The sequence below is a fragment of the Pan paniscus genome, chromosome 5 (assembly GCF_029289425.2).
Source record: "Pan paniscus chromosome 5, NHGRI_mPanPan1-v2.0_pri, whole genome shotgun sequence".
In the NCBI taxonomy this organism is placed as follows: Eukaryota; Metazoa; Chordata; class Mammalia; order Primates; family Hominidae; genus Pan; species Pan paniscus.
The window spans coordinates 113,781,464-113,795,647 of record NC_073254.2 but is presented as its reverse complement, the minus strand read 5'-3'; the positions used below and the strand labels follow the sequence as shown (position 1 = coordinate 113,795,647).

The following is a 14,184-nucleotide window of genomic DNA, read 5'->3' as shown; positions in this document are numbered from 1 at the left end:
TTTACATGTTTGGTAGAATGCAGCAGTGAAGCCATCAGGTCCTTTTTCTTTACTGGGAGACTTTTTATTATGGCTTCAATATCATTATTTATTATTAGTCTTCAGGTTGTGGATTTCTTCATGGTTCAATTTCCTCTAAATTTTCCAATTTTTTGGCATATAGGTGCTCATAGTAGCCACTAATGATCCTTTGACTATTTTATATCTTCAGATGATTTCATCTTGCTCATTAACATTATTTTCTTTCAGATTGAATAATTCCCTGTAGCTTTTCTTGTAGGATAGGTCTTGTGTTGATGAAACTCCAGCAAATTTTATATCTTCAGATGATTTTATCTTGCTCATTAACATTATTTTCTTTCAGATTGAATAATTCCCTGTAGCTTTTCTTGTAGGACAGGTCTTGTGTTGATGAAATCCCTCAGGTTTGGTTTGTCTGGGAAGGTCTTTATTTCTCCTTCATGTTTAAAGGATATTTCCCCAGATATGCTATTCTAGGGTAAAAGTTTCTGTTTATTTGTTTGTTTTAACTCAGTACACTAAATATGTCATGCCACTATCTTCTGGTCTGTAAAGTTTCTACTGAAAAGTCTGATGCCAGATGTATTGGAGCTCCATTGTATGTTATTTGTTTCTTTTTCGTTGCTGCTTTTAAGACCCTTTCTTCATGCTTGACCTTCAGGAGTTTGATTTTTAAATGCCTTGAGGTAGTCTTCTTTGGTTAAAATCTGGTTGGTGTTCTATAACCTTCTTGTATTTGAATGTTGATACCTTTCTCTAGGTTTGGGAAGTTTTCTGATGATATAGTGTTTTCTTTTTTTTACTTTTGTTGCTCTTTTATTGTCAAATGAGACAAAATATGCTAATACTATGTAATTTTGGAATGTCATTTGAAAATTTGAGAAATACGTCTTCTGGCTTTTAAGCTTTAGAATGAAATAGAAAGTTACATTGTACAATTGTTATGAATGTGTGTTTTTTAAGAATGCAATTATCTAGAGTTTCAGACTACAGACATAACAGACTTTCTTTAAAAAGATATTATTCTTTTGAATAAACTTTCTACCTCTATCACTTTCTCCACCTCCTCTTTAAGGCCAACAAGTTTTAGATTTGCCCTTTTGAGGCTATTTTCTAGATGTCATAGGCCTTCTTCATTGCTTTTTGTTCTTTTTTCTTTTGTCTATTCTGATTGTGTCTTAAATAGCCTGTCTTTAAGCTCATTAATTCTTTCTCCTGCTATTGAGAGGCTCTGACAACTGACATTCTTCAATATGTCAACTGCATTTTTCAACTCCAGAATTTTTACTTCTTTTTAATTATTTCAATGTATTTGTTAAATTTATCTAATAGAATTGTGAATTCCTTCTCTGTGTTATCTTGAACTTCTTTGATTTTCCTTAAAACAGCTATTTTAAATCCTCTGTCTGAATGTGACCTCCAGGAGTTCAGAAAAATCCTGTTTCTCCAGAATTGACCCTGGTACCTTAATTTGTTCATTTGTTGTGGTCATATTCTCTTGGATGGTCTTGTTGCTTGCAGATGTTTGTTGGTGTCTGGCCATTAAAGAGTTAGATATTTATTGTAGTTTTTGCAAACTAGGCTTGTTTGTGCTTGTCCTTCTTGGGAAGATTTTCCAAGTATTTGAAAGGATTTGGTCCCCAAGTCCAACAATGCTGTGGTTCCTGCAGACTAGTAGAGGTACTTCCTTGATAGTTTTCGGATAAGATTTAGAAGAATTCTCTGGATTACCAGGCAGAGACTCTTGTTCTCTTAACTTACTTTCTCCCAAACAAAGTCTGTGTGTGTGTGTGGTGAGCCACCTGAAACTGGGTTGTGGTGATGCAAGCACCTCTGTGTTCACCACCGCTGAGACTAGACTGGGTCAGACCCAAAGCCAACACAGCACTCAATCTCACTGAAGGCCCACTGTAAACTCTACCTGACTACCACCTATGTTCAGTCAGGAATCTAGGGCTCTACAATTGGCAAGTGGTGAAGCCAGCCTCATTTCTGTCCTTCCTTTCTGGGCAGTGAGTTTCCCCAGGTCCCAGGTGGGTCCAGAGATTCTGTCTGGGAGCCAGGGTTTGAAGTCAAAAATCTTAGAAATTTACCTAATGTTCTATTCTACTGCAGCTAAGCTGACACTCAAACCACAACACAAAGTCTGTCCTGCTCTTCCCTCCCCTTTCCATAGGCAGAGGAGCCTTTCTCTGTGGCCACTGCCAACACTGGCCCATAGGCGATTCTGCCAGGTCACTGCCGATGCCCACTTAAAGTCCTAAGGGCTCTTCAGTCAGCTTGTGGTGAATGCTACCAGGCCTGGGACTTAGCCTTCTGGCCCAGGGAAGGTTCACAAACCTGACTGAGAGTCTAAGCCTGGACTTAGGGGCCCCAAGAGCCTGCTTGTTGCTCTATCCCACTGTGGCTAAGGTGCAAGACAAGACCCCTTGACTTTTCCCTCTGCTTTTATCAAACAGAAGGAGTCTTTCACTGTAGCCACAACAGCTAGGAATGTGGTGTGTCCCACCTGAAGCCAACATGTCTCACAGCCCAAGGCCCATTGTGTACTACCTGGGTATCCCTGCTGGTTGTTCAGGACCTACTGATTAAAGGGGTCTTTAATCAGTAAGTGATGAATCCTGCCAGGACTGGGTCCTACTCTTCAAGGCAGCAGATTCCCTTTTGGTTTGGGGTGTGTCTAGAAATGTTGTCTGGGATCTAGAGTCTGGAATGGGGACCTCACAACTCTGCCCAGTGCCCTATTCTATTGTGGCTGAGCTGGTATGCAAGATGCAAGGCAAAGTCCTCTCTACTCTTTACTGTCCTCTCCTCAAGCAGAAGGAAAGAGTCACTTTCATTGCTGTCAGTTGTGCTGCCTGGATTTGAGGAAAGGGTGTCACAAGTATTCCTTTGGCTGCCCCAGCTGTTGTTTTACTAGATCATGTGCCACCCTAGTCCTCTGGCTCTGAGCCCAACCCAGAACTAGGAGTTGCCTAGGAATTGCAGTCCTTGTTTCCTACACTGCCTTTCTGGTTTACCTAGGACACCAGAGAACTTTGGCCTCCATTCGCAAGGCTTGCCAATACACTCATGTTTCAACCACTAGAATGGGGAATTCCCCTCTGTCTAGGGCCAGTCTAGGGCTCCTTTCATACCTGGGAACTGGCTAAGCCCAGCATGTCTTTTCTCTCTGCTGTGACAGGGCAGTGTGAAGTTCAATGTAAAGTCCCCCAATCACTGCCCTCTTTCTCACTAAAGGAGACAGACTCTTTTTGCCCCACAGGACCATGCAAGGAGATGGGGAAGGCATGATGTTGGCAATTTAAGACTGTCTCTCCTACCCTCTTCAATGCCTCTCTTTCAGCAATGTCAAGTTAAAACAAAGTACTGTGATGGCCTACCTGATTTTTAGTTCTTGTGACTGTACTGTTTAGATAGTTGTTAGAATTTTGTGTTCCTACAGGGAGATAAAGGTTGTAAGCTTCTGTTCCACCATCTTGCTCCACTGCCAATGGCTATTACTGAAAAGTCAAAAGATAAGTATAGTGAGAATGTGGAGAAAAGGAAACTCATATATTATTGAGAGGAATATACACTAGTAAAAACATTATGCAAAACAGTATGGAGGTTTTTCAAAAAAATAAAAGTAGAAATACCACATGACCCAGCAATTCTGTGCATATACTCAAAGGAAATAAAATCACTATCTGAAAGAGATCTCTGCATGCTCATGTTTCTTGCAGCATTGTTTACAATAGCCAAGATATGATAATGACCTAAGTGTCCATCAATTAATGAATGAAGACATTTTAGTGTGTGTGTGTATATGTACAAAATATATACATACAATGAAATATTACTCAACATTAAAAGAGACAGAAATTCTGTCATTTGCAACGAGATGGATGAACCTGGAAGACATTATGCTAAGTGAAATACATTAGACACAGAAGAACAAATACTGCATGATTTCACTTATATGTGGAATCTAAAAAAGTTGAACTTATAAAAACAGAGTAGAAGGTTGGGTACCAGGGATTCAGGTGGGGGAAATGGGAATATATTGGGGATATATAATTGCAAAATGGTGATTGAGGTGGGGGAAATGGGGATAATGGGGATATACAGTTACAAAAAGTATACAATTGCAATGATAAGATAAATGATTTCTGGATCCTAATGTACAGCATGATGACTAAGGTTAATAGTAATGTATACTTAAAATTCACTAAATCATAAGTAGATGGATATGTTAATTAGCTTGATTATGGAAATTATTTGATAATGTATATGTATATCAAAACATTACATTGTTATATACATATATAAAATATTTGTCAAGTATATCTTAGTAAAGCTTAACAAAAATGAGTTGTGTGGGGTAAAAATGAACTTTGGGAAAATATTTAAAATTTTCTTCTTTGATAGTATTAAGAAAAAGTACTAAGGGTAGGGAAAGGTTATTAGTTTGCTATCACTCAATCCCTGCTGAGCAGAGTAGAACAGGAATAAAAAAAGGAAGTCAGCTCTATAATCCCAGCTGCAGGCTGATGAATCAGTCAGTGATTAATTGTTGCTACTAGTAATTGAAATAATCATATTTCAGAGAGAAAAAAACATTTGGTCTCTAAAATACATTTGCTTAAAAAATGTATTGCTGCGATATTATTGAACTTTTAAAAAGGAGGTATAAAGATCTTCATGCAAAACTAAAAGGGATGTGATTACCAAAATCACTCCAACATCTGGTAGTAGGTCTTAAAAACTCTCCTCTGACTGTCAAAATCAGTATTTCCCCTTACACCAGGCCTCTTATTTTCTTACGGACTTTTCTTTTAAAACAGAGTTTGCTTTATAGAGAACACAGCATAATGTAGAATGCAAACTAACAACGATAAAAATGACAATATACATTGCCTAATTTTCAACAAAACAGTGAGTTTATGTTTACTCTCCCCCACAAAATGGTGTTCATGCTTTTTAATTGATGTTAGCGTGACTCATTTGACAGAGTTTATCATGCTCCAAATTCTAAGTATGTAGGACCCTACCCTAAGAATTCTGGAGTCATTGTCTTCAAGGAGTTTACTCTTTTGTTGTAAAAACATAGTATATACATAAAATGTTAATAATAGCACATGGATAACATAATCACTAGAAAAAAACTTCCTAAAGTTGGAAATTTACATTTAGTGAGGCTTAATATCTTATTCAGGCTGTCTACAAAGTTTTCTTTTAACTAATTTCCGGAACAACCCTGAGATGAGGATATCATATCAATTTTAAATGAAGAATAAACAGGATCAGAAAGGTTAAGTGATTTGCTCAATTCCACATTGTCAGTACATAGTAGAACCGATTTTCAAATATGATTTTGGGTCCATCTGATTGCAAAAACAAGAGACAGAGAGAAACAGAGAGAGAGAGAAAAGTAACTTAACATTTTAAATCCTTGGTGATGATAAAAGTCTGAAAGAATAACATTTACAGATAGAAAAATTGGGAGAAAAAAATAAAATGGGAGGAAAGATGAATTTATTGTTATATTATTGTTTCTGAAGCAATGCTAGGGCATATAAATATAAACGTCCAATAAACAGAGACCATTTTTTAAAATTCTAGTTTAAAAATATATTGAGGGCCAACCACGGTGGCTCATGCCTGTAGTTCCAGTACTTTGAGAGACCAAGGTGGGAGAATCACTTGAACCCAAGAATTTGAGACCAGCCTAGGCAACACAGTGAGACCCTGTCTCTCTAAAAAGAAAAAGAAAAGAAAAAAAGAAAAAGAATTTAAATTAGCCAAGTATGGTGGCACACACCTGTATTGCCTCTCAGCTTCCCAGCTTCTTGGGAGGTTGTGGTGAAGGATGGCTTGAGCCCAGGAGGTTGAAGTTGCAGTGAGTCAGGATTGTGCCACTGCACTCCAGCCTGAGAGACAGAGCAAGAACCTGTCACAGTAAAAAAAAAAATCAGGACTGGAGATGTGAATATGGTACTTAATTGTCCTTCAATGTGGACACGATGAAAAGTCAATAAATGAGCAACTATATTCTTGATTCCAAACAACTAGATTATGTCCTTGAGCAGTTTGAATTCTAGAGAGTATGGGGAATAGCTAGCAAAAATGGCTGTAACAATCCCTCCCTTGCCTGTAGGTACATGCTACTCCTCATGTTAAAAAAAAAAAAATGGAATTTATTTATCTTCTCCTTCAATCTGTATTGACTTTAGATTTGATTTAACCATGTGGTGGAAGTGAAATTGTGCTTGTTCAGGGCCTAGACTTTAAGAGACATAGCCACTGATTATTTCATTCTTTTGCTATCCTAAGGCTTCTAGAAAAGAAGTCTAGGCTATCCACTTGGAGAAAGTGGCCATGTGAATAAAAGGACCCCAGCAGCAGCCCAGCACCATGGTTCCTGACATGTGAGTAAGGTCACCTTTGATCCTCTACCCCAACTATCACCTGAATGAGTGAATGCAGCCAAGATCACAGAGCACAGATGAGCCATCCCTGACAAGCCTTGTTCTCATTCTTGGAAAACAGAATCATGACTAATAAGCTGGTTGCATTTTAAGCCACTGAGTATTAAAGTAGTGTGTTGCACAGTATAGCTAAGAAACAGAAGGGGACTAACAACAATTAATTTATTAAATATTTGTTTTCCTTCCTGACAGACAATGAAACATTCCCATAAGAAACATAAAGCAGGCTGGGGGCGGTGGCTCACGCTTGTAATCCCAGCACTTGGGAGGCCAAGGCGGTGGATCACGAGATCAAGAGATCAAGACCATCCTGGCCAATGTGGTGAAACCACGTCTCTACTAAAACTACAAAAATTAGCTGGGCGTGGTGGCATGTGCCTGTAGTCCCAGCTACTTGGGAGGCTGAGGCAGGAAAATCGCTCGAACCTGGGAGACGTAGGAGGTTAAAGTGAGCCAAGATCATGCCACTGCACACCAGCCTGGCCACAGAGCAAGACTCTGTCTCAAAAGGAAATAAAGAAAAGAAAAGAAAAGAAAAGAAAGAAAAGGGCCAGGCATGGTGGCTCATGCCTGTAATCCCAGCACTTTGAGAGGCCGAGCAGGTGGATCACGAGGTCACGAGATCGAGACCAGCCTGACCAACATGGTGAAACCCCATCTCTACTAAAAATAGAAAAATTAGCTGGGCATGGTGGCACACGCCTGTAATCCCAGCTACTCGGGAGGCTGAGGCAGGAGAATTGCTTGACCCTGGGAAGTGGAGGTCACAGTGAGCCGAGATCGTGCCACTGCACCACTCCAGCCTGGTGACAGAGCAAGAGTCCATCTCAAAACAAACAAACAAACAAAAAAAAAAAAAAAAAAAAGGAAAGAAAAGAAAAACATGAAGCAAGGCTTAAAGATGGAGAGCTACCAAGGAAGTGGTAGAGAAGTATTTACATTGGGTGGTCAGAGAAGGCTTCCTGAAGAGATAACATTCAAGCAGAAAAGGAAGTTAGATAACTAAATGGGTAACAGAGATGAGTCACAAACATCAGAAAAAAAATACATATATATATATCTACAAATGTTTTCATGATATGTTATAAGCAATATATTCAAATCAAATTCACCATCCTTCCTATATTGGCATCCACATAGAATGCCCATCCTGTCATCTCCTTTTCTCTGCATTACTATTTATCTTTACAAATAAATTTAGCTGTCATCTTCTCCAGGAAGACCTACCTGACTTTTCTAATCTGGGTAGTGCTCTCTTCTATGTCATCATAGCTCCCTGTATTTTCTTATATGACAGTTTGTAATATACATTAACCTTAGAGCTCTTTTAGAGTAAAGAAATTCTAAATTTGATATACCCTGCAATACGTACATTGCAGGTAAAATGGCAATGTTTTTCTGCCTCTACTTACACTGAATTCACTATTTTTTCTTTTGTTTTATTTTATTTCCTAATGGTTCCTAGTGTAACCACGTCACCAAAATTTAGATTAAATCAAGAAAAAAGTTTTTGACCAATGGCTGCTTAATCTGTCACTGAAAAGTAGCAACAAAACCAAGCTTTTATCAACCAGAAAACATATTGTGCTTCCTTTGGGAAAGTAAACAAGACAGTAGACATAGAAGCCTCACACAAAGGGGGAAAATAAACTGAAGGATTTTAAGAGTAACACCTGTCAAATGGAGCAGTAATGTGTATGGTTTGACAAAATAGGCTGGTGACTGTCAAAATAAATAATAAATCTTCCAGCTCTGACTAATGACTGAATTACGCTGGAAGACTTGAGGGAAGCATCCAATAAAATGCAAGATTGAAAGAAAAATTGGAACGGTCGGCACAGCCTCCTAGCAGCTAAATTTCAAGTAATTTTGGAAAAACACAAACCATTCACCAGGTTCCATGGCAGAGGGAAAAGTTCCAAAAACTGTTCTGATTGAGCATTCTGCTTTAGTTAGGAAATCACATCTCTTCTGATGGAGTGCCAAGAAGTTGGTTTCTGCTTTTTCAATACAGAAAAAATCCTGCCGTGACTGTGACATTCTCTGTGCAGACATTCAGCTGACTGCCAATAATATCATTAGGGAAGAACAGCTAGAGCTGGACCCCTTTGTACGTAGAGTGAAGCAAACTGCAGAAAAGGCATAGATCCAGGGAAAGCCCATCTCCGATACCTTTCTATTTTCATTTCTTCCCAATTCAGGTACCTAATTTCCTTTAGTCACAGCTTCTTAGAAGACTATCTTATTTTTTCTTACCAGCAAGCAAAGATTTTCTAACATTATTATAAAGAAAACTGGCCAAGTGTCTGCTGATTATGTTATGATCCTTCCAGGGGCAGTTTCATTTATATAAATTGTTTCTTGAAGACCCAAAAAGCCTTGATAAATTTCTGTTCTAGAATTTAATAATATATCACAAGTGGAAGAATGCATCACTAGTGAAAGAATTTTAAGCATCTCAAAAACACAGTTCTATAAAAGTCATCTTTTTTCAGAAACTTTCCACTTATCTCTCAAGTTCAAAGTAGCAGAGGTGGGTACTGGTTTTCCCTCTGTCTGACTCCTTTAATTTTGTCTTTGTTTCCAGAGTAAACTATGCTCTTGATTCCCTATATCATAATGAAAGAGAGAGGAGGAAAAACAAAGTATCCTTTTTTAAGGGGGGACCATTTCTAGGTATTGTTTAGCCTGCAATAGCATGGCTTGCTTTCTTATTTAATTATTTTTATTTATGTTCTTCCACTATTTATTTCTCCTTCATGTCTTTTATGCATTAAATTGTATTGAACCTAGTTCCAAATATGTTTTTTTCATAAAATTTGGTTACTGTTATAAGTAAGCAAAGTTGAGATGAGAAATAAGCTAAATATTAAATCTAAAAACATACGTTTAATATTTGTTTTTTCTAACTTAAATATATTTGCTAAAATCTGTAATTTAAAAACCTCCTAACCATTTTACTTATTTTAGGCACTGTCTTGAAGAGTTATACTGGTCTAAAAACTGCATTTTATTAATAGATTATTTTCATAGCCATACTTATGAAAGCAAAACATCAAGACATTTTCTGATTACAGAATGAATATTTGAATTCAAGACCATGCCAGATTTATGGCTAGCAAATCGCTGTCAATGTGTATCCGAAGTGAAGTGAGAGGTTGGCTCCCTCAAATACCCATGACTCAGAAATGACAGGAATCAGGATGCCTTTGCTTCTTTCCCAGTGATTTCGACAGTCTAGGATGATTTGATTCAACCCTTTGGTTGATCCATTCTACTCTGATAGGTGGTTATCCAACCCAGTCACCACCATGTCCAAGGAATCCTGTACTTCTTGCAGCAATTATTCTGCTTGTCAGGACTCTCTTCTCTGAAGCTTTCTCTGCTCATTTTTCTTGCTGCCTCTGCAGGGTCAGTAATGTGTCTGCCAGTAAAGTGTTGTCTCTTTCCATTTCCTATTCCCATAACCACAAGGAATAGAAGCAGTTCCTTCGTTGAGGAAAGAGTATTTGTCCATTAATAACCACACTAGTCTAGCATTCAAATCCCTCGTTGACACTTAGGTCATTTTTACCTTGGACTACTACAACCACATACTGTGCTGTCTCCAAGGCTTTATTCTTCTCTCCAGTTTAAACTGATATGCACTCTACAGTTTAAATCATTTTCTAGATGCATTTAAGTTATGCCCATGGGAAGAAAGAGCCTGAGCTTGGCAATATTGCATATAGGAAGTGTGGTGTGGAATGCAAAGAATTGTCTAAAAGAAGCATTTAAATACACTATATGATGACAGAGACTCAGCTTAATAGTTTTTTGCACTCCAGGTATCAAGAAATTCCAATAAACTATTACAATTTTAATGGCTACCTTTGACAAATTATGAGAATTTGATCTGCCTGGATCCCACCTTATTACAAAGTTATTAAAAATATTTTGTGTAATTTGCAAAGTAAAAAGTCACTGAATAGTGCTGTCATGTTGTTGTTTACTAACTTCTACTCTGATGCAGTCAAATCAGCAAAGAAATTGTAGGAAGCTCCTTGAACAATAGGTACACGGTTTGCCAAATATGCTCATAAGAAGAAAAAGCAAAACTTAGAGGAATGTGAGACTGAAATAGAAAAAACAAACAAACAATTGTCTGCTATCCTGGGAAACTCTGTTTAATTTCCTGGCATCTGAGCCATTCTTGTAACCTATGTTTTGGAATTACTATAGCCCTGTATGAAAGAGTTAATTCATTACCAAAAGGTGAGCCATTTCCTGTCTACTCAATTGTAGAATCAGACTAAGTACTATTTTATCAAAGGAGCATTGGCTGTCACCCAGCGTTAATCATTTTCAGAACAATTATGATTTACTTTAGACATAAGGCTGATGGATTTTTATTTCCAGATTCCATTTTGGCAACTTTAAGCCTTACCTCATATGTAAGACTATTACTAAAAACAGTGCCTCTCCAAATTTTCATCCTTCGTTATTTCTGTTTCTCCCTAAAAAAAAAAAATTTAATTAAAATTAAAATTTAAAAAATACAATTAATTACATTCGTTAGTTAGCCAATGTGATTGCCAATGCTAGCTTAAACATTGTTTGTATATAATTTTACACAGATGTGGAGCCAATAGAGATCTGAATGATTGTGTGCTTTTACACATCTTTTAGCTAAATTAAAAATCCAAAAGCTAAATCTTGTGTTCTGGGACAGCATGTGAATTTGACATTTCCTGGCGGCTATTGGAACCATAAACCATTGAATAGACTATATTCATTCATTTAAGTGGTTTGTGACTGTGAAAGACTAAATATTTACAATGTCTTTTATCCTTGGATACAATGTAATGATTTCATCATTTTAATAGCCTTTTACTCAAATGTGGTTGCATCCTGGTTAGATTTTAGACATGCACTTCAAATAGTTTGGGTCTCTGTAATCATTTCAATGACTCCCAAGATTGAAAAACAATATATAGCAAGAGTTCAAGTCTTTGAACTTATTACTTTAGTTTTGATTTATGTCTTCCCTCCAGAATTTTGCCCTGTTTACCAAACTTTGCTCTAAATGTTCAGATAAGAGATATTTGTGCAGAGTTGGTCAGTGGAAGGTCACTAACAGATCCCAGGCATATATTTATAAGTGCAAGTGCATGTACACAAATAGGGATTTGGCAACTTAATGTGAATGAACCAAGACAAAACCATAGCAGTCACTATAGAAGCAATTAAAACAATATGCCCCCACTGAAAGCTATAGAAATAGCTTTGTGGTACATATGAAAACACAGTATTATCCCATTAAAGCAAATATCTAGGTTTTTTTTCCCTTTTAGACAGTCCTAACAAATGCCAGAATCTCTTTGTCTCATTCCAGAACTAAAAATTGATTTGTGTATTCTTTCCTACCTCATGTAGGGTGAAAATTAAATCTGGTTTATTTTCAACATAAAAATGTAGAAACAACATCGGTTCATTTTGCATTTGGTTCTAATAATCACAAATATTTATTTCTATGAATATTCAGTCTTCTGAATAGCAGGAAAATAAAAATACTGACTAACATAGACATTGTCAAAATATAATTTGTGATTACTTCCCCTAAGGTGCAGAATGGATATGATCGCTTACAACTTTTCTACCAAGAATTTTTAAATGCTCAGCTCAGAGTAGTTGAAACCAATGATTATTTTATGAACCATTATCCTAAAATACCTATCTAAAATGTACAATAACTTGGTTGGATCTTCTGTCAAACCATAATTTATGTCACAATGAGGTTAGATGCCAAATGAAATAAATAAAGGCTAAGGAATTTTTTGACTTGTAATATACTGATACTTAACGAATGTTCAAAGAAAATCATGTTCAAAGGGGTGTCTTTTTTTCTACCCCACAAGGAGAAAAATATATATACTTTGGTTCTTTACCTGTTGATGGTTCTTTACCTGATAGGGTGACTTAACCCTTCATTCCTGAAAGGTCTGGGCCATTTGTAGTTCTGCCAGAATTGGATTGTCATAGTTTTCCGTTGACTTTAATTATAGGGTATGTTAATACTAGGAGACACACTAAGGAATCTTCTGGATTTCAGACATACTCTTCCTTACCTTTATTGAGGAGGATTAGTTCAATTTCCCCTTCGTCATCAGGATTAATAACCCCAGCCAACACCACAACTTTCTTCTTGCCTGTTGACTCAAAGGCATGAGGAACCCAAAATGGCCAGGTGGCAGTCTTAACATCCAACACAATGAAATCATTGTTGTGTCTCCTGGTAGAAGCATTTGTTTCTGTGGAACTAAGACCTCTAGGCTGACAGAAATTAAAGCTGCAGAAACAGGAACCAAAAATTTTGCTAGTGGGTCACCAAAGGTAATTGTGAGTGATGCCACTCCCATTTCCACTCCTTGACTCCTAGACCTATATATCCTGGCTATCAGAGAAAGAGTACCACATAATGACACTGATTCAGAGCCTTCTGGAGAATCTTGCTCCAGCCCTGAAAGGTATTATTACCTAGCTGGTGCTGTAATTCAGTCTTCAAAAGAACATTCCACCATTCTATCAAGCCAGCTGCTTCAGATTGGTGGGGAACATGGTAAAATCAGTGAAATCCATGAGCATGAGCCCATTCTTGCACTTCTTTTGTTTTGAAGTGAGTTTCTTGCTCAGAAGCAATACTGTATGAAATACAATAACGGGAAATTAAAAAAAAATGGCTAGGAGGTTATTGTAATTATCCAGACCAAAATGATTCACAACTTATGTTAATTTGATTGTCCTGAAAAAGATGAAGAGGGAATGAGTTTGAGATAGAGATGTGGTAAGATTAATAAGATCTTCCCATGTAGAGATGGGGAGTATAGGTAAAGTAAATAATGTGTTGGTGTGCTGAGTACATGTAATATATAAAATGTGTATAATTCTCTAAGCATGTGCTTAAATCTCTATGAGTATAAGAAGTATCCACTACTCTCGTGTGCTTCTCTGTGATGTTTGTCAATAACTACTTTATTCCCTGTTTAACATTTTTCCCTACAGCAGATAAAGGATTTTTAAAATGTGTAAAGCAGATGCAAGCTGGAAATCCCTTTCTGTTAGTAATTTCTGAGATTGGATATAGATGATTAAAAAAAAAAAACACTGTGCCTACCCCTTCTTATCATGCTTTCATTTGGACAGCACTCTGTCGAGTCATAGGATTTTGGCAGCGATCTTTCTTACGATGTTTGGTGGGTGGCAATTAATCACATGGTGTGCATCACCCTTTTCACCCAGTACACTAATATACTGTGCTCAAGGATGCAAATGTTCATGGTAAAAACTTATTTGTTTGCATCCCCATGTTGAACGCATCCCGCATGTTGAATGAATGGCCTTAAAATTCCTGCATCGTTGTTGTCTATCTTCTGTTGTAATAGAGATACAGGCAGGAATTTAGCCTAATTAATTCCCATTTATAACACTCAGCACTGCCCCCTAAAAATACAGACATTTAATAAATGTTTTGGTGATAAAGGAATAACTTATCTTTCCTTGGATGCATCCCTTTCAACTGAACCAAGAAAAGCATACATTGTACTGGTTTAGGGAGGATACATGTAATTCCATGACAATTAAAAATGATAGGAGGAGTAAAAACCCATCCATCTATCTAATGACTAAAGTTCGCTGGTGAAGATTTGATAATTCT

General features: G+C 37.2%; 1 long non-coding RNA gene across 1 annotated transcript; it reads right to left on the bottom strand.

Annotated features, from left to right (window-relative positions):
• Positions 1 to 5,132: 5,132 nt before the first annotated feature.
• Positions 5,133 to 12,807, bottom strand: LOC117980647 (uncharacterized). The gene is made up of 3 exons (XR_004672071.2): positions 12,599 to 12,807; positions 10,918 to 10,987; positions 5,133 to 5,953 (listed from the first exon to the last, which is right to left on the bottom strand). It is a non-coding gene; the product is annotated as an uncharacterized LOC117980647 (long non-coding RNA).
• Positions 12,808 to 14,184: the final 1,377 nt, after the last annotated feature.